At 35.1% G+C, this 13,884-nt stretch overlaps 41 non-coding genes across 41 annotated transcripts; all 41 read left to right on the top strand.

Annotated features, from left to right (window-relative positions):
- The first annotated feature begins 37 nt into the window (after positions 1–37).
- On the top strand, positions 38–156 carry LOC135148737 (5S ribosomal RNA). The gene has a single exon (XR_010286814.1). It is a non-coding gene; the product is annotated as a 5S ribosomal RNA (ribosomal RNA).
- Positions 157–375: 219 nt separating this feature from the next.
- Positions 376–494, top strand: LOC135148736 (5S ribosomal RNA). The gene has a single exon (XR_010286813.1). It is a non-coding gene; the product is annotated as a 5S ribosomal RNA (ribosomal RNA).
- Positions 495–714: 220 nt separating this feature from the next.
- LOC135148735 (5S ribosomal RNA) lies at positions 715–833 on the top strand. Its single transcript, XR_010286812.1, has one exon. It is a non-coding gene; the product is annotated as a 5S ribosomal RNA (ribosomal RNA).
- A 220-nt stretch (positions 834–1,053) lies between these two features.
- On the top strand, positions 1,054–1,172 carry LOC135148733 (5S ribosomal RNA). Its single transcript, XR_010286810.1, has one exon. It is a non-coding gene; the product is annotated as a 5S ribosomal RNA (ribosomal RNA).
- A 219-nt stretch (positions 1,173–1,391) lies between these two features.
- LOC135148732 (5S ribosomal RNA) lies at positions 1,392–1,510 on the top strand. The gene has a single exon (XR_010286809.1). It is a non-coding gene; the product is annotated as a 5S ribosomal RNA (ribosomal RNA).
- Positions 1,511–1,730: 220 nt separating this feature from the next.
- Positions 1,731–1,849, top strand: LOC135148731 (5S ribosomal RNA). The gene has a single exon (XR_010286808.1). It is a non-coding gene; the product is annotated as a 5S ribosomal RNA (ribosomal RNA).
- A 220-nt stretch (positions 1,850–2,069) lies between these two features.
- On the top strand, positions 2,070–2,188 carry LOC135148730 (5S ribosomal RNA). The gene has a single exon (XR_010286807.1). It is a non-coding gene; the product is annotated as a 5S ribosomal RNA (ribosomal RNA).
- Positions 2,189–2,408: 220 nt separating this feature from the next.
- LOC135148729 (5S ribosomal RNA) lies at positions 2,409–2,527 on the top strand. The gene has a single exon (XR_010286806.1). It is a non-coding gene; the product is annotated as a 5S ribosomal RNA (ribosomal RNA).
- A 219-nt stretch (positions 2,528–2,746) lies between these two features.
- Positions 2,747–2,865, top strand: LOC135148728 (5S ribosomal RNA). Its single transcript, XR_010286805.1, has one exon. It is a non-coding gene; the product is annotated as a 5S ribosomal RNA (ribosomal RNA).
- A 219-nt stretch (positions 2,866–3,084) lies between these two features.
- Positions 3,085–3,203, top strand: LOC135148727 (5S ribosomal RNA). The gene has a single exon (XR_010286804.1). It is a non-coding gene; the product is annotated as a 5S ribosomal RNA (ribosomal RNA).
- Positions 3,204–3,422: 219 nt separating this feature from the next.
- LOC135148726 (5S ribosomal RNA) lies at positions 3,423–3,541 on the top strand. The gene has a single exon (XR_010286803.1). It is a non-coding gene; the product is annotated as a 5S ribosomal RNA (ribosomal RNA).
- Positions 3,542–3,761: 220 nt separating this feature from the next.
- Positions 3,762–3,880, top strand: LOC135148725 (5S ribosomal RNA). Its single transcript, XR_010286802.1, has one exon. It is a non-coding gene; the product is annotated as a 5S ribosomal RNA (ribosomal RNA).
- Positions 3,881–4,100: 220 nt separating this feature from the next.
- LOC135148724 (5S ribosomal RNA) lies at positions 4,101–4,219 on the top strand. The gene has a single exon (XR_010286801.1). It is a non-coding gene; the product is annotated as a 5S ribosomal RNA (ribosomal RNA).
- A 219-nt stretch (positions 4,220–4,438) lies between these two features.
- On the top strand, positions 4,439–4,557 carry LOC135148722 (5S ribosomal RNA). The gene has a single exon (XR_010286799.1). It is a non-coding gene; the product is annotated as a 5S ribosomal RNA (ribosomal RNA).
- A 219-nt stretch (positions 4,558–4,776) lies between these two features.
- On the top strand, positions 4,777–4,895 carry LOC135148721 (5S ribosomal RNA). Its single transcript, XR_010286798.1, has one exon. It is a non-coding gene; the product is annotated as a 5S ribosomal RNA (ribosomal RNA).
- Positions 4,896–5,115: 220 nt separating this feature from the next.
- On the top strand, positions 5,116–5,234 carry LOC135148720 (5S ribosomal RNA). Its single transcript, XR_010286797.1, has one exon. It is a non-coding gene; the product is annotated as a 5S ribosomal RNA (ribosomal RNA).
- A 220-nt stretch (positions 5,235–5,454) lies between these two features.
- LOC135148719 (5S ribosomal RNA) lies at positions 5,455–5,573 on the top strand. The gene has a single exon (XR_010286796.1). It is a non-coding gene; the product is annotated as a 5S ribosomal RNA (ribosomal RNA).
- Positions 5,574–5,792: 219 nt separating this feature from the next.
- Positions 5,793–5,911, top strand: LOC135148718 (5S ribosomal RNA). The gene has a single exon (XR_010286795.1). It is a non-coding gene; the product is annotated as a 5S ribosomal RNA (ribosomal RNA).
- A 219-nt stretch (positions 5,912–6,130) lies between these two features.
- LOC135148716 (5S ribosomal RNA) lies at positions 6,131–6,249 on the top strand. Its single transcript, XR_010286793.1, has one exon. It is a non-coding gene; the product is annotated as a 5S ribosomal RNA (ribosomal RNA).
- Positions 6,250–6,468: 219 nt separating this feature from the next.
- Positions 6,469–6,587, top strand: LOC135148715 (5S ribosomal RNA). The gene has a single exon (XR_010286792.1). It is a non-coding gene; the product is annotated as a 5S ribosomal RNA (ribosomal RNA).
- Positions 6,588–6,807: 220 nt separating this feature from the next.
- LOC135148714 (5S ribosomal RNA) lies at positions 6,808–6,926 on the top strand. The gene has a single exon (XR_010286791.1). It is a non-coding gene; the product is annotated as a 5S ribosomal RNA (ribosomal RNA).
- A 220-nt stretch (positions 6,927–7,146) lies between these two features.
- Positions 7,147–7,265, top strand: LOC135148713 (5S ribosomal RNA). The gene has a single exon (XR_010286790.1). It is a non-coding gene; the product is annotated as a 5S ribosomal RNA (ribosomal RNA).
- Positions 7,266–7,485: 220 nt separating this feature from the next.
- LOC135148712 (5S ribosomal RNA) lies at positions 7,486–7,604 on the top strand. The gene has a single exon (XR_010286789.1). It is a non-coding gene; the product is annotated as a 5S ribosomal RNA (ribosomal RNA).
- Positions 7,605–7,824: 220 nt separating this feature from the next.
- On the top strand, positions 7,825–7,943 carry LOC135148710 (5S ribosomal RNA). The gene has a single exon (XR_010286787.1). It is a non-coding gene; the product is annotated as a 5S ribosomal RNA (ribosomal RNA).
- Positions 7,944–8,163: 220 nt separating this feature from the next.
- On the top strand, positions 8,164–8,282 carry LOC135148709 (5S ribosomal RNA). Its single transcript, XR_010286786.1, has one exon. It is a non-coding gene; the product is annotated as a 5S ribosomal RNA (ribosomal RNA).
- Positions 8,283–8,502: 220 nt separating this feature from the next.
- LOC135148708 (5S ribosomal RNA) lies at positions 8,503–8,621 on the top strand. The gene has a single exon (XR_010286785.1). It is a non-coding gene; the product is annotated as a 5S ribosomal RNA (ribosomal RNA).
- A 219-nt stretch (positions 8,622–8,840) lies between these two features.
- Positions 8,841–8,959, top strand: LOC135148707 (5S ribosomal RNA). The gene has a single exon (XR_010286784.1). It is a non-coding gene; the product is annotated as a 5S ribosomal RNA (ribosomal RNA).
- Positions 8,960–9,179: 220 nt separating this feature from the next.
- LOC135148706 (5S ribosomal RNA) lies at positions 9,180–9,298 on the top strand. Its single transcript, XR_010286783.1, has one exon. It is a non-coding gene; the product is annotated as a 5S ribosomal RNA (ribosomal RNA).
- A 218-nt stretch (positions 9,299–9,516) lies between these two features.
- On the top strand, positions 9,517–9,635 carry LOC135148705 (5S ribosomal RNA). Its single transcript, XR_010286782.1, has one exon. It is a non-coding gene; the product is annotated as a 5S ribosomal RNA (ribosomal RNA).
- A 220-nt stretch (positions 9,636–9,855) lies between these two features.
- Positions 9,856–9,974, top strand: LOC135148704 (5S ribosomal RNA). The gene has a single exon (XR_010286781.1). It is a non-coding gene; the product is annotated as a 5S ribosomal RNA (ribosomal RNA).
- Positions 9,975–10,194: 220 nt separating this feature from the next.
- LOC135148703 (5S ribosomal RNA) lies at positions 10,195–10,313 on the top strand. Its single transcript, XR_010286780.1, has one exon. It is a non-coding gene; the product is annotated as a 5S ribosomal RNA (ribosomal RNA).
- A 220-nt stretch (positions 10,314–10,533) lies between these two features.
- On the top strand, positions 10,534–10,652 carry LOC135148702 (5S ribosomal RNA). Its single transcript, XR_010286779.1, has one exon. It is a non-coding gene; the product is annotated as a 5S ribosomal RNA (ribosomal RNA).
- A 220-nt stretch (positions 10,653–10,872) lies between these two features.
- On the top strand, positions 10,873–10,991 carry LOC135148701 (5S ribosomal RNA). Its single transcript, XR_010286778.1, has one exon. It is a non-coding gene; the product is annotated as a 5S ribosomal RNA (ribosomal RNA).
- A 219-nt stretch (positions 10,992–11,210) lies between these two features.
- LOC135148699 (5S ribosomal RNA) lies at positions 11,211–11,329 on the top strand. The gene has a single exon (XR_010286776.1). It is a non-coding gene; the product is annotated as a 5S ribosomal RNA (ribosomal RNA).
- A 220-nt stretch (positions 11,330–11,549) lies between these two features.
- LOC135148698 (5S ribosomal RNA) lies at positions 11,550–11,668 on the top strand. The gene has a single exon (XR_010286775.1). It is a non-coding gene; the product is annotated as a 5S ribosomal RNA (ribosomal RNA).
- A 220-nt stretch (positions 11,669–11,888) lies between these two features.
- Positions 11,889–12,007, top strand: LOC135148697 (5S ribosomal RNA). Its single transcript, XR_010286774.1, has one exon. It is a non-coding gene; the product is annotated as a 5S ribosomal RNA (ribosomal RNA).
- Positions 12,008–12,227: 220 nt separating this feature from the next.
- Positions 12,228–12,346, top strand: LOC135148696 (5S ribosomal RNA). Its single transcript, XR_010286773.1, has one exon. It is a non-coding gene; the product is annotated as a 5S ribosomal RNA (ribosomal RNA).
- A 219-nt stretch (positions 12,347–12,565) lies between these two features.
- On the top strand, positions 12,566–12,684 carry LOC135148695 (5S ribosomal RNA). The gene has a single exon (XR_010286772.1). It is a non-coding gene; the product is annotated as a 5S ribosomal RNA (ribosomal RNA).
- Positions 12,685–12,904: 220 nt separating this feature from the next.
- On the top strand, positions 12,905–13,023 carry LOC135148694 (5S ribosomal RNA). The gene has a single exon (XR_010286771.1). It is a non-coding gene; the product is annotated as a 5S ribosomal RNA (ribosomal RNA).
- Positions 13,024–13,242: 219 nt separating this feature from the next.
- On the top strand, positions 13,243–13,361 carry LOC135148693 (5S ribosomal RNA). Its single transcript, XR_010286770.1, has one exon. It is a non-coding gene; the product is annotated as a 5S ribosomal RNA (ribosomal RNA).
- A 220-nt stretch (positions 13,362–13,581) lies between these two features.
- LOC135148692 (5S ribosomal RNA) lies at positions 13,582–13,700 on the top strand. Its single transcript, XR_010286769.1, has one exon. It is a non-coding gene; the product is annotated as a 5S ribosomal RNA (ribosomal RNA).
- Positions 13,701–13,884: the final 184 nt, after the last annotated feature.

The following is a 13,884-nucleotide window of genomic DNA, read 5'->3' as shown; positions in this document are numbered from 1 at the left end:
GAAGTCTGTATATACAATTTATTTGCGCTTCTCTGACGGGTGCGATCATACCAGCACTAATGCACCGGATCCCATCAGAACTCCGAAGTTAAGCGTGCTTGGGCGAGAGTAGTACTAGGATGGGTGACCCCCTGGGAAGTCCTCGTGTTGCACCCCTTTTTCGATTTTTTTCCCATCCGTTTTTTTTAAACCAACTTTTCTTCGATTATGGTATAATACAACATTCTTTTCCGAACTTTCCTTTAAAATGTCTTCATCATCATTTTTTAATTTTTTAATTTTTTATTTCTTTATTTTCCCTATTATTTTTATATTTATTAAACAAAATAACACATTCTGAAGTCTGTATATACAATTTATTTGCGCTTCTCTGACGGGTGCGATCATACCAGCACTAATGCACCGGATCCCATCAGAACTCCGAAGTTAAGCGTGCTTGGGCGAGAGTAGTACTAGGATGGGTGACCCCCTGGGAAGTCCTCGTGTTGCACCCCTTTTTCGATTTTTTTCCCATCCGTTTTTTTTTAAACCAACTTTTCTTCGATTATGGTATAATACAACATTCTTTTCCGAACTTTCCTTTAAAATGTCTTCATCATCATTTTTTAATTTTTTAATTTTTTATTTCTTTATTTTCCCTATTATTTTTATATTTATTAAACAAAATAACACATTCTGAAGTCTGTATATACAATTTATTTGCGCTTCTCTGACGGGTGCGATCATACCAGCACTAATGCACCGGATCCCATCAGAACTCCGAAGTTAAGCGTGCTTGGGCGAGAGTAGTACTAGGATGGGTGACCCCCTGGGAAGTCCTCGTGTTGCACCCCTTTTTCGATTTTTTTCCCATCCGTTTTTTTTTAAACCAACTTTTCTTCGATTATGGTATAATACAACATTCTTTTCCGAACTTTCCTTTAAAATGTCTTCATCATCATTTTTTAATTTTTTAATTTTTTATTTCTTTATTTTCCCTATTATTTTTATATTTATTAAACAAAATAACACATTCTGAAGTCTGTATATACAATTTATTTGCGCTTCTCTGACGGGTGCGATCATACCAGCACTAATGCACCGGATCCCATCAGAACTCCGAAGTTAAGCGTGCTTGGGCGAGAGTAGTACTAGGATGGGTGACCCCCTGGGAAGTCCTCGTGTTGCACCCCTTTTTCGATTTTTTTCCCATCCGTTTTTTTTAAACCAACTTTTCTTCGATTATGGTATAATACAACATTCTTTTCCGAACTTTCCTTTAAAATGTCTTCATCATCATTTTTTAATTTTTTAATTTTTTATTTCTTTATTTTCCCTATTATTTTTATATTTATTAAACAAAATAACACATTCTGAAGTCTGTATATACAATTTATTTGCGCTTCTCTGACGGGTGCGATCATACCAGCACTAATGCACCGGATCCCATCAGAACTCCGAAGTTAAGCGTGCTTGGGCGAGAGTAGTACTAGGATGGGTGACCCCCTGGGAAGTCCTCGTGTTGCACCCCTTTTTCGATTTTTTTCCCATCCGTTTTTTTTTAAACCAACTTTTCTTCGATTATGGTATAATACAACATTCTTTTCCGAACTTTCCTTTAAAATGTCTTCATCATCATTTTTTAATTTTTTAATTTTTTATTTCTTTATTTTCCCTATTATTTTTATATTTATTAAACAAAATAACACATTCTGAAGTCTGTATATACAATTTATTTGCGCTTCTCTGACGGGTGCGATCATACCAGCACTAATGCACCGGATCCCATCAGAACTCCGAAGTTAAGCGTGCTTGGGCGAGAGTAGTACTAGGATGGGTGACCCCCTGGGAAGTCCTCGTGTTGCACCCCTTTTTCGATTTTTTTCCCATCCGTTTTTTTTTAAACCAACTTTTCTTCGATTATGGTATAATACAACATTCTTTTCCGAACTTTCCTTTAAAATGTCTTCATCATCATTTTTTAATTTTTTAATTTTTTATTTCTTTATTTTCCCTATTATTTTTATATTTATTAAACAAAATAACACATTCTGAAGTCTGTATATACAATTTATTTGCGCTTCTCTGACGGGTGCGATCATACCAGCACTAATGCACCGGATCCCATCAGAACTCCGAAGTTAAGCGTGCTTGGGCGAGAGTAGTACTAGGATGGGTGACCCCCTGGGAAGTCCTCGTGTTGCACCCCTTTTTCGATTTTTTTCCCATCCGTTTTTTTTTAAACCAACTTTTCTTCGATTATGGTATAATACAACATTCTTTTCCGAACTTTCCTTTAAAATGTCTTCATCATCATTTTTTAATTTTTTAATTTTTTATTTCTTTATTTTCCCTATTATTTTTATATTTATTAAACAAAATAACACATTCTGAAGTCTGTATATACAATTTATTTGCGCTTCTCTGACGGGTGCGATCATACCAGCACTAATGCACCGGATCCCATCAGAACTCCGAAGTTAAGCGTGCTTGGGCGAGAGTAGTACTAGGATGGGTGACCCCCTGGGAAGTCCTCGTGTTGCACCCCTTTTTCGATTTTTTTCCCATCCGTTTTTTTTAAACCAACTTTTCTTCGATTATGGTATAATACAACATTCTTTTCCGAACTTTCCTTTAAAATGTCTTCATCATCATTTTTTAATTTTTTAATTTTTTATTTCTTTATTTTCCCTATTATTTTTATATTTATTAAACAAAATAACACATTCTGAAGTCTGTATATACAATTTATTTGCGCTTCTCTGACGGGTGCGATCATACCAGCACTAATGCACCGGATCCCATCAGAACTCCGAAGTTAAGCGTGCTTGGGCGAGAGTAGTACTAGGATGGGTGACCCCCTGGGAAGTCCTCGTGTTGCACCCCTTTTTCGATTTTTTTCCCATCCGTTTTTTTTAAACCAACTTTTCTTCGATTATGGTATAATACAACATTCTTTTCCGAACTTTCCTTTAAAATGTCTTCATCATCATTTTTTAATTTTTTAATTTTTTATTTCTTTATTTTCCCTATTATTTTTATATTTATTAAACAAAATAACACATTCTGAAGTCTGTATATACAATTTATTTGCGCTTCTCTGACGGGTGCGATCATACCAGCACTAATGCACCGGATCCCATCAGAACTCCGAAGTTAAGCGTGCTTGGGCGAGAGTAGTACTAGGATGGGTGACCCCCTGGGAAGTCCTCGTGTTGCACCCCTTTTTCGATTTTTTTCCCATCCGTTTTTTTTTAAACCAACTTTTCTTCGATTATGGTATAATACAACATTCTTTTCCGAACTTTCCTTTAAAATGTCTTCATCATCATTTTTTAATTTTTTAATTTTTATTTCTTTATTTTCCCTATTATTTTTATATTTATTAAACAAAATAACACATTCTGAAGTCTGTATATACAATTTATTTGCGCTTCTCTGACGGGTGCGATCATACCAGCACTAATGCACCGGATCCCATCAGAACTCCGAAGTTAAGCGTGCTTGGGCGAGAGTAGTACTAGGATGGGTGACCCCCTGGGAAGTCCTCGTGTTGCACCCCTTTTTCGATTTTTTTCCCATCCGTTTTTTTTTAAACCAACTTTTCTTCGATTATGGTATAATACAACATTCTTTTCCGAACTTTCCTTTAAAATGTCTTCATCATCATTTTTTAATTTTTTAATTTTTTATTTCTTTATTTTCCCTATTATTTTTATATTTATTAAACAAAATAACACATTCTGAAGTCTGTATATACAATTTATTTGCGCTTCTCTGACGGGTGCGATCATACCAGCACTAATGCACCGGATCCCATCAGAACTCCGAAGTTAAGCGTGCTTGGGCGAGAGTAGTACTAGGATGGGTGACCCCCTGGGAAGTCCTCGTGTTGCACCCCTTTTTCGATTTTTTTCCCATCCGTTTTTTTTTAAACCAACTTTTCTTCGATTATGGTATAATACAACATTCTTTTCCGAACTTTCCTTTAAAATGTCTTCATCATCATTTTTTAATTTTTTAATTTTTTATTTCTTTATTTTCCCTATTATTTTTATATTTATTAAACAAAATAACACATTCTGAAGTCTGTATATACAATTTATTTGCGCTTCTCTGACGGGTGCGATCATACCAGCACTAATGCACCGGATCCCATCAGAACTCCGAAGTTAAGCGTGCTTGGGCGAGAGTAGTACTAGGATGGGTGACCCCCTGGGAAGTCCTCGTGTTGCACCCCTTTTTCGATTTTTTTCCCATCCGTTTTTTTTTAAACCAACTTTTCTTCGATTATGGTATAATACAACATTCTTTTCCGAACTTTCCTTTAAAATGTCTTCATCATCATTTTTTAATTTTTTAATTTTTATTTCTTTATTTTCCCTATTATTTTTATATTTATTAAACAAAATAACACATTCTGAAGTCTGTATATACAATTTATTTGCGCTTCTCTGACGGGTGCGATCATACCAGCACTAATGCACCGGATCCCATCAGAACTCCGAAGTTAAGCGTGCTTGGGCGAGAGTAGTACTAGGATGGGTGACCCCCTGGGAAGTCCTCGTGTTGCACCCCTTTTTCGATTTTTTTCCCATCCGTTTTTTTTAAACCAACTTTTCTTCGATTATGGTATAATACAACATTCTTTTCCGAACTTTCCTTTAAAATGTCTTCATCATCATTTTTTAATTTTTTAATTTTTTATTTCTTTATTTTCCCTATTATTTTTATATTTATTAAACAAAATAACACATTCTGAAGTCTGTATATACAATTTATTTGCGCTTCTCTGACGGGTGCGATCATACCAGCACTAATGCACCGGATCCCATCAGAACTCCGAAGTTAAGCGTGCTTGGGCGAGAGTAGTACTAGGATGGGTGACCCCCTGGGAAGTCCTCGTGTTGCACCCCTTTTTCGATTTTTTTCCCATCCGTTTTTTTTTAAACCAACTTTTCTTCGATTATGGTATAATACAACATTCTTTTCCGAACTTTCCTTTAAAATGTCTTCATCATCATTTTTTAATTTTTTAATTTTTTATTTCTTTATTTTCCCTATTATTTTTATATTTATTAAACAAAATAACACATTCTGAAGTCTGTATATACAATTTATTTGCGCTTCTCTGACGGGTGCGATCATACCAGCACTAATGCACCGGATCCCATCAGAACTCCGAAGTTAAGCGTGCTTGGGCGAGAGTAGTACTAGGATGGGTGACCCCCTGGGAAGTCCTCGTGTTGCACCCCTTTTTCGATTTTTTTCCCATCCGTTTTTTTTTAAACCAACTTTTCTTCGATTATGGTATAATACAACATTCTTTTCCGAACTTTCCTTTAAAATGTCTTCATCATCATTTTTTAATTTTTTAATTTTTTATTTCTTTATTTTCCCTATTATTTTTATATTTATTAAACAAAATAACACATTCTGAAGTCTGTATATACAATTTATTTGCGCTTCTCTGACGGGTGCGATCATACCAGCACTAATGCACCGGATCCCATCAGAACTCCGAAGTTAAGCGTGCTTGGGCGAGAGTAGTACTAGGATGGGTGACCCCCTGGGAAGTCCTCGTGTTGCACCCCTTTTTCGATTTTTTTCCCATCCGTTTTTTTTAAACCAACTTTTCTTCGATTATGGTATAATACAACATTCTTTTCCGAACTTTCCTTTAAAATGTCTTCATCATCATTTTTTAATTTTTTAATTTTTTATTTCTTTATTTTCCCTATTATTTTTATATTTATTAAACAAAATAACACATTCTGAAGTCTGTATATACAATTTATTTGCGCTTCTCTGACGGGTGCGATCATACCAGCACTAATGCACCGGATCCCATCAGAACTCCGAAGTTAAGCGTGCTTGGGCGAGAGTAGTACTAGGATGGGTGACCCCCTGGGAAGTCCTCGTGTTGCACCCCTTTTTCGATTTTTTTCCCATCCGTTTTTTTTTAAACCAACTTTTCTTCGATTATGGTATAATACAACATTCTTTTCCGAACTTTCCTTTAAAATGTCTTCATCATCATTTTTAATTTTTTAATTTTTTATTTCTTTATTTTCCCTATTATTTTTATATTTATTAAACAAAATAACACATTCTGAAGTCTGTATATACAATTTATTTGCGCTTCTCTGACGGGTGCGATCATACCAGCACTAATGCACCGGATCCCATCAGAACTCCGAAGTTAAGCGTGCTTGGGCGAGAGTAGTACTAGGATGGGTGACCCCCTGGGAAGTCCTCGTGTTGCACCCCTTTTTCGATTTTTTTCCCATCCGTTTTTTTTAAACCAACTTTTCTTCGATTATGGTATAATACAACATTCTTTTCCGAACTTTCCTTTAAAATGTCTTCATCATCATTTTTTAATTTTTTAATTTTTTATTTCTTTATTTTCCCTATTATTTTTATATTTATTAAACAAAATAACACATTCTGAAGTCTGTATATACAATTTATTTGCGCTTCTCTGACGGGTGCGATCATACCAGCACTAATGCACCGGATCCCATCAGAACTCCGAAGTTAAGCGTGCTTGGGCGAGAGTAGTACTAGGATGGGTGACCCCCTGGGAAGTCCTCGTGTTGCACCCCTTTTTCGATTTTTTTCCCATCCGTTTTTTTTTAAACCAACTTTTCTTCGATTATGGTATAATACAACATTCTTTTCCGAACTTTCCTTTAAAATGTCTTCATCATCATTTTTTAATTTTTTAATTTTTTATTTCTTTATTTTCCCTATTATTTTTATATTTATTAAACAAAATAACACATTCTGAAGTCTGTATATACAATTTATTTGCGCTTCTCTGACGGGTGCGATCATACCAGCACTAATGCACCGGATCCCATCAGAACTCCGAAGTTAAGCGTGCTTGGGCGAGAGTAGTACTAGGATGGGTGACCCCCTGGGAAGTCCTCGTGTTGCACCCCTTTTTCGATTTTTTTCCCATCCGTTTTTTTTTAAACCAACTTTTCTTCGATTATGGTATAATACAACATTCTTTTCCGAACTTTCCTTTAAAATGTCTTCATCATCATTTTTTAATTTTTTAATTTTTTATTTCTTTATTTTCCCTATTATTTTTATATTTATTAAACAAAATAACACATTCTGAAGTCTGTATATACAATTTATTTGCGCTTCTCTGACGGGTGCGATCATACCAGCACTAATGCACCGGATCCCATCAGAACTCCGAAGTTAAGCGTGCTTGGGCGAGAGTAGTACTAGGATGGGTGACCCCCTGGGAAGTCCTCGTGTTGCACCCCTTTTTCGATTTTTTTCCCATCCGTTTTTTTTTAAACCAACTTTTCTTCGATTATGGTATAATACAACATTCTTTTCCGAACTTTCCTTTAAAATGTCTTCATCATCATTTTTTAATTTTTTAATTTTTTATTTCTTTATTTTCCCTATTATTTTTATATTTATTAAACAAAATAACACATTCTGAAGTCTGTATATACAATTTATTTGCGCTTCTCTGACGGGTGCGATCATACCAGCACTAATGCACCGGATCCCATCAGAACTCCGAAGTTAAGCGTGCTTGGGCGAGAGTAGTACTAGGATGGGTGACCCCCTGGGAAGTCCTCGTGTTGCACCCCTTTTTCGATTTTTTTCCCATCCGTTTTTTTTTAAACCAACTTTTCTTCGATTATGGTATAATACAACATTCTTTTCCGAACTTTCCTTTAAAATGTCTTCATCATCATTTTTTAATTTTTTAATTTTTTATTTCTTTATTTTCCCTATTATTTTTATATTTATTAAACAAAATAACACATTCTGAAGTCTGTATATACAATTTATTTGCGCTTCTCTGACGGGTGCGATCATACCAGCACTAATGCACCGGATCCCATCAGAACTCCGAAGTTAAGCGTGCTTGGGCGAGAGTAGTACTAGGATGGGTGACCCCCTGGGAAGTCCTCGTGTTGCACCCCTTTTTCGATTTTTTTCCCATCCGTTTTTTTTTAAACCAACTTTTCTTCGATTATGGTATAATACAACATTCTTTTCCGAACTTTCCTTTAAAATGTCTTCATCATCATTTTTTAATTTTTTAATTTTTTATTTCTTTATTTTCCCTATTATTTTTATATTTATTAAACAAAATAACACATTCTGAAGTCTGTATATACAATTTATTTGCGCTTCTCTGACGGGTGCGATCATACCAGCACTAATGCACCGGATCCCATCAGAACTCCGAAGTTAAGCGTGCTTGGGCGAGAGTAGTACTAGGATGGGTGACCCCCTGGGAAGTCCTCGTGTTGCACCCCTTTTTCGATTTTTTTCCCATCCGTTTTTTTTTAAACCAACTTTTCTTCGATTATGGTATAATACAACATTCTTTTCCGAACTTTCCTTTAAAATGTCTTCATCATCATTTTTTAATTTTTTAATTTTTTATTTCTTTATTTTCCCTATTATTTTTATATTTATTAAACAAAATAACACATTCTGAAGTCTGTATATACAATTTATTTGCGCTTCTCTGACGGGTGCGATCATACCAGCACTAATGCACCGGATCCCATCAGAACTCCGAAGTTAAGCGTGCTTGGGCGAGAGTAGTACTAGGATGGGTGACCCCCTGGGAAGTCCTCGTGTTGCACCCCTTTTTCGATTTTTTTCCCATCCGTTTTTTTTTAAACCAACTTTTCTTCGATTATGGTATAATACAACATTCTTTTCCGAACTTTCCTTTAAAATGTCTTCATCATCATTTTTTAATTTTTTAATTTTTATTTCTTTATTTTCCCTATTATTTTTATATTTATTAAACAAAATAACACATTCTGAAGTCTGTATATACAATTTATTTGCGCTTCTCTGACGGGTGCGATCATACCAGCACTAATGCACCGGATCCCATCAGAACTCCGAAGTTAAGCGTGCTTGGGCGAGAGTAGTACTAGGATGGGTGACCCCCTGGGAAGTCCTCGTGTTGCACCCCTTTTTCGATTTTTTTCCCATCCGTTTTTTTTTAAACCAACTTTTCTTCGATTATGGTATAATACAACATTCTTTTCCGAACTTTCCTTTAAAATGTCTTCATCATCATTTTTTAATTTTTTAATTTTTTATTTCTTTATTTTCCCTATTATTTTTATATTTATTAAACAAAATAACACATTCTGAAGTCTGTATATACAATTTATTTGCGCTTCTCTGACGGGTGCGATCATACCAGCACTAATGCACCGGATCCCATCAGAACTCCGAAGTTAAGCGTGCTTGGGCGAGAGTAGTACTAGGATGGGTGACCCCCTGGGAAGTCCTCGTGTTGCACCCCTTTTTCGATTTTTTTCCCATCCGTTTTTTTTAAACCAACTTTTCTTCGATTATGGTATAATACAACATTCTTTTCCGAACTTTCCTTTAAAATGTCTTCATCATCATTTTTTAATTTTTTAATTTTTATTTCTTTATTTTCCCTATTATTTTTATATTTATTAAACAAAATAACACATTCTGAAGTCTGTATATACAATTTATTTGCGCTTCTCTGACGGGTGCGATCATACCAGCACTAATGCACCGGATCCCATCAGAACTCCGAAGTTAAGCGTGCTTGGGCGAGAGTAGTACTAGGATGGGTGACCCCCTGGGAAGTCCTCGTGTTGCACCCCTTTTTCGATTTTTTTCCCATCCGTTTTTTTTTAAACCAACTTTTCTTCGATTATGGTATAATACAACATTCTTTTCCGAACTTTCCTTTAAAATGTCTTCATCATCATTTTTTAATTTTTTAATTTTTTATTTCTTTATTTTCCCTATTATTTTTATATTTATTAAACAAAATAACACATTCTGAAGTCTGTATATACAATTTATTTGCGCTTCTCTGACGGGTGCGATCATACCAGCACTAATGCACCGGATCCCATCAGAACTCCGAAGTTAAGCGTGCTTGGGCGAGAGTAGTACTAGGATGGGTGACCCCCTGGGAAGTCCTCGTGTTGCACCCCTTTTTCGATTTTTTTCCCATCCGTTTTTTTTTAAACCAACTTTTCTTCGATTATGGTATAATACAACATTCTTTTCCGAACTTTCCTTTAAAATGTCTTCATCATCATTTTTTAATTTTTTAATTTTTTATTTCTTTATTTTCCCTATTATTTTTATATTTATTAAACAAAATAACACATTCTGAAGTCTGTATATACAATTTATTTGCGCTTCTCTGACGGGTGCGATCATACCAGCACTAATGCACCGGATCCCATCAGAACTCCGAAGTTAAGCGTGCTTGGGCGAGAGTAGTACTAGGATGGGTGACCCCCTGGGAAGTCCTCGTGTTGCACCCCTTTTTCGATTTTTTTCCCATCCGTTTTTTTTTAAACCAACTTTTCTTCGATTATGGTATAATACAACATTCTTTTCCGAACTTTCCTTTAAAATGTCTTCATCATCATTTTTTAATTTTTTAATTTTTTATTTCTTTATTTTCCCTATTATTTTTATATTTATTAAACAAAATAACACATTCTGAAGTCTGTATATACAATTTATTTGCGCTTCTCTGACGGGTGCGATCATACCAGCACTAATGCACCGGATCCCATCAGAACTCCGAAGTTAAGCGTGCTTGGGCGAGAGTAGTACTAGGATGGGTGACCCCCTGGGAAGTCCTCGTGTTGCACCCCTTTTTCGATTTTTTTCCCATCCGTTTTTTTTTAAACCAACTTTTCTTCGATTATGGTATAATACAACATTCTTTTCCGAACTTTCCTTTAAAATGTCTTCATCATCATTTTTTAATTTTTTAATTTTTTATTTCTTTATTTTCCCTATTATTTTTATATTTATTAAACAAAATAACACATTCTGAAGTCTGTATATACAATTTATTTGCGCTTCTCTGACGGGTGCGATCATACCAGCACTAATGCACCGGATCCCATCAGAACTCCGAAGTTAAGCGTGCTTGGGCGAGAGTAGTACTAGGATGGGTGACCCCCTGGGAAGTCCTCGTGTTGCACCCCTTTTTCGATTTTTTTCCCATCCGTTTTTTTTAAACCAACTTTTCTTCGATTATGGTATAATACAACATTCTTTTCCGAACTTTCCTTTAAAATGTCTTCATCATCATTTTTTAATTTTTTAATTTTTTATTTCTTTATTTTCCCTATTATTTTTATATTTATTAAACAAAATAACACATTCTGAAGTCTGTATATACAATTTATTTGCGCTTCTCTGACGGGTGCGATCATACCAGCACTAATGCACCGGATCCCATCAGAACTCCGAAGTTAAGCGTGCTTGGGCGAGAGTAGTACTAGGATGGGTGACCCCCTGGGAAGTCCTCGTGTTGCACCCCTTTTTCGATTTTTTTCCCATCCGTTTTTTTTTAAACCAACTTTTCTTCGATTATGGTATAATACAACATTCTTTTCCGAACTTTCCTTTAAAATGTCTTCATCATCATTTTTTAATTTTTTAATTTTTTATTTCTTTATTTTCCCTATTATTTTTATATTTATTAAACAAAATAACACATTCTGAAGTCTGTATATACAATTTATTTGCGCTTCTCTGACGGGTGCGATCATACCAGCACTAATGCACCGGATCCCATCAGAACTCCGAAGTTAAGCGTGCTTGGGCGAGAGTAGTACTAGGATGGGTGACCCCCTGGGAAGTCCTCGTGTTGCACCCCTTTTTCGATTTTTTTCCCATCCGTTTTTTTTTAAACCAACTTTTCTTCGATTATGGTATAATACAACATTCTTTTCCGAACTTTCCTTTAAAATGTCTTCATCATCATTTTTTAATTTTTTAATTTTTTATTTCTTTATTTTCCCTATTATTTTTATATTTATTAAACAAAATAACACATTCTGAAGTCTGTATATACAATTTATTTGCGCTTCTCTGACGGGTGCGATCATACCAGCACTAATGCACCGGATCCCATCAGAACTCCGAAGTTAAGCGTGCTTGGGCGAGAGTAGTACTAGGATGGGTGACCCCCTGGGAAGTCCTCGTGTTGCACCCCTTTTTCGATTTTTTTCCCATCCGTTTTTTTTTAAACCAACTTTTCTTCGATTATGGTATAATACAACATTCTTTTCCGAACTTTCCTTTAAAATGTCTTCATCATCATTTTTTAATTTTTTAATTTTTTATTTCTTTATTTTCCCTATTATTTTTATATTTATTAAACAAAATAACACATTCTGAAGTCTGTATATACAATTTATTTGCGCTTCTCTGACGGGTGCGATCATACCAGCACTAATGCACCGGATCCCATCAGAACTCCGAAGTTAAGCGTGCTTGGGCGAGAGTAGTACTAGGATGGGTGACCCCCTGGGAAGTCCTCGTGTTGCACCCCTTTTTCGATTTTTTTCCCATCCGTTTTTTTTAAACCAACTTTTCTTCGATTATGGTATAATACAACATTCTTTTCCGAACTTTCCTTTAAAATGTCTTCATCATCATTTTTTAATTTTTTAATTTTTTATTTCTTTATTTTCCCTATTATTTTTATATTTATTAAACAAAATAACACATTCTGAAGTCTGTATATACAATTTATTTGCGCTTCTCTGACGGGTGCGATCATACCAGCACTAATGCACCGGATCCCATCAGAACTCCGAAGTTAAGCGTGCTTGGGCGAGAGTAGTACTAGGATGGGTGACCCCCTGGGAAGTCCTCGTGTTGCACCCCTTTTTCGATTTTTTTCCCATCCGTTTTTTTTTAAACCAACTTTTCTTCGATTATGGTATAATACAACATTCTTTTCCGAACTTTCCTTTAAAATGTCTTCATCATCATTTTTTAATTTTTTAATTTTTTATTTCTTTATTTTCCCTATTATTTTTATATTTATTAAACAAAATAACACATTCTGAAGTCTGTATATACAATTTATTTGCGCTTCTCTGACGGGTGCGATCATACCAGCACTAATGCACCGGATCCCATCAGAACTCCGAAGTTAAGCGTGCTTGGGCGAGAGTAGTACTAGGATGGGTGACCCCCTGGGAAGTCCTCGTGTTGCACCCCTTTTTCGATTTTTTTCCCATCCGTTTTTTTTAAACCAACTTTTCTTCGATTATGGTATAATACAACATTCTTTTCCGAACTTTCCTTTAAAATGTCTTCATCATCATTTTTTAATTTTTTAATTTTTTATTTCTTTATTTTCCCTATTATTTTTATATTTATTAAACAAAATAACACATTCTGAAGTCTGTATATACAATTTATTTGCGCTTCTCTGACGGGTGCGATCATACCAGCACTAATGCACCGGATCCCATCAGAACTCCGAAGTTAAGCGTGCTTGGGCGAGAGTAGTACTAGGATGGGTGACCCCCTGGGAAGTCCTCGTGTTGCACCCCTTTTTCGATTTTTTTCCCATCCGTTTTTTTTTAAACCAACTTTTCTTCGATTATGGTATAATACAACATTCTTTTCCGAACTTTCCTTTAAAATGTCTTCATCATCATTTTTTAATTTTTTAATTTTTTATTTCTTTATTTTCCCTATTATTTTTATATTTATTAAACAAAATAACACATTCTGAAGTCTGTATATACAATTTATTTGCGCTTCTCTGACGGGTGCGATCATACCAGCACTAATGCACCGGATCCCATCAGAACTCCGAAGTTAAGCGTGCTTGGGCGAGAGTAGTACTAGGATGGGTGACCCCCTGGGAAGTCCTCGTGTTGCACCCCTTTTTCGATTTTTTTCCCATCCGTTTTTTTTTAAACCAACTTTTCTTCGATTATGGTATAATACAACATTCTTTTCCGAACTTTCCTTTAAAATGTCTTCATCATCATTTTTTAATTTTTTAATTTTTTATTTCTTTATTTTCCCTATTATTTTTATATTTATTAAACAAAATAACACATTCTG

This window comes from Daucus carota, chromosome 8, assembly GCF_001625215.2.
Source record: "Daucus carota subsp. sativus chromosome 8, DH1 v3.0, whole genome shotgun sequence".
Lineage (NCBI taxonomy): Eukaryota > Viridiplantae > Streptophyta > Magnoliopsida > Apiales > Apiaceae > Daucus > Daucus carota.
This window is presented reverse-complemented; position numbering and strand designations above follow the sequence as displayed.